This window comes from Bubalus bubalis, chromosome 19 (genome assembly GCF_019923935.1).
Source record: "Bubalus bubalis isolate 160015118507 breed Murrah chromosome 19, NDDB_SH_1, whole genome shotgun sequence".
NCBI classification, from domain to species: Eukaryota; Metazoa; Chordata; class Mammalia; order Artiodactyla; family Bovidae; genus Bubalus; species Bubalus bubalis.
In genome coordinates, this window is record NC_059175.1 from 20,694,563 (window position 1) to 20,696,531 (window position 1,969).

At 39.7% G+C, this 1,969-nt stretch overlaps 1 non-coding gene across 1 annotated transcript; it reads left to right on the forward strand.

Annotated features, from left to right (window-relative positions):
* Positions 1–1,544: 1,544 nt before the first annotated feature.
* LOC112580727 lies at positions 1,545–1,648 on the forward strand. Its single transcript, XR_003105066.2, has one exon. It is a non-coding gene; the product is annotated as a U6 spliceosomal RNA (small nuclear RNA).
* The last annotated feature ends 321 nt before the right edge of the window (positions 1,649–1,969 follow it).

Below are 1,969 nucleotides of genomic sequence, written 5' to 3' on the forward strand. Positions count from 1 at the left end.
ATTCCAGTCCATTTTAGTTCGCTGATTCTTAGAATGTCGACATTCACTCTTGCCATCTCTTGTTTGACCACTTCCAATTAGGAGGCCCAAATCGGTGATGACAGTGGGAGGAAGCAGAGTGGGGAGCCTGGAGTGATTCTAGGACTAGTAACTTAAGCAGGAGAACAAATGCTTTGCTTCAGGGCCCTAAAACTCAGGAAACACAAAAATTGTGATGAATGATTTTAAAAGCTTGATTCAACGATGAAGGGTTCAGCCTCAGCAAATTTTCTGTCTCTCTAACAAAAGCCACACTGGCCCCACATAGCATATTGTGCTTGCACACTGCTTGCAGAGCCACTGGCAACAGTGATGGCTGATATGACGCCCTCAGCTCTGCTCTCATTTGTCCTCCCAGAGTTAGCAGCCTTTTGAAATTTGCACAAAGGTGCCACAAAAATAAGCTGTATCTTTGAGCTGTCACCATTAGAATGAGAATTTGCCCTTGCCCCCAAAGGAAGTGAATTAAGATTCAAGGTCAAGAGTCAAGGTCAAGGCAATGAATAGAGGCATCGGTATACACTCACCACCTGGGAAAATATTTGTGCAAAATAGGTTACTAGTAGTGGGTTCTAAATTACATGATAGACTTTTTAATAAATTTTGTAGATTAGGGCCACTATGTGAGCTTGAAAATTTTCCAAAATGTCTGTTATTTTGGCTTTGACTCTAGCCTGGAGGAATTCATTATTAAACTTGTTTACCTTGCAAGCTGTAATAATTGATATTAACAGTAACATTCTGCTCATAGCTCTATGCTGTTGAGCTTAAGAGTTCTTCAGAGCTCTTCTGCTTAGTCCATGGCTTCCAAAGATAGATTTGTTTCCAAGTTTAAAGCTAAATTGAAAATCAAACTAGGTGAGGGGGTAGAAATGTTTGAAACTGGTTCTTTTCAGGTTTTCTGGGCATTGGACACGCATCTCATATTTCCAAAGAGAAAAGGTGAAAGTGATGAAGGGACAGGACCTCCTGTTCTGGCTCACACAGGCCACAGTTTTCAAAATCAAAAAGAAGAAAGAAAAAATATTTCTTTGACTTCTTCCAAAATATAGGACTATCATCTTTGTCATGTTCGTTTATACACTCTCCTCCTAGAAGAGCACAAGATTTTCTTCTAAACTGTGGGAGTTGGGACTATCCAAAGCTGCAATTTAGGGTCAGGGAGCAGGATATTGAATAGCGTTTTGAGGATCTTTCTATCTGAGATTCTTCTATATAGTTTACAAAAAGGAGTCTGAGAACATGTTTGTCCTGGGCTTGTGTGGGTGTGCTCAGTCGCTAAGTTATGTCCAACTCTCTGTGATCCCTTGAACTGTAGTCTCCCAGGCTCCTCAGTCCATGAAATTTTCAAGGCAAGAATACTGGAGTGGGTTGTCATATCCTCTTCCAGAGGATCTTCCCAACCCAAGGATTGAACCTGTGTCTCCCATGACTCCAGCATTGGCAGGTGGATTCTTTACCATTGAGCCACTGGCTTAGTTCATATAATCAAAACCTTATTGAGTGCTCACTTCAGCAGGGCATATACTAAAGTTGGAATCATACAAAGAAGATTAGCATGGCCCCTGTGAAGGATGACACGCAGATTCATGAAGCATTCCATACTTTATAAAACTCTTAGAGGAAAACATAGGCAGAACACTCTTTGACATTAATCACAGCAAGACCTTTTTGACCTACCTCCTAGAGAAATGAAAATAAAAGCAAAAAATAAATGAATGAGGCCTAATTAAACTTAAAAGCTTTTGTATAGCAAAGGAAACCATCAACAAGATGAAAAGACATCCCTCAAAAGAATGGGAGAAAATATTTGCAAATATAGCAACTGACAAAGGATTAATCTTCAAAATATACCGGCAGCTTATGTAGCTCAATACCAATAAAACAAACAACTCAATAAAAAAAATGAGTGGAAGACCTAAATAGACAT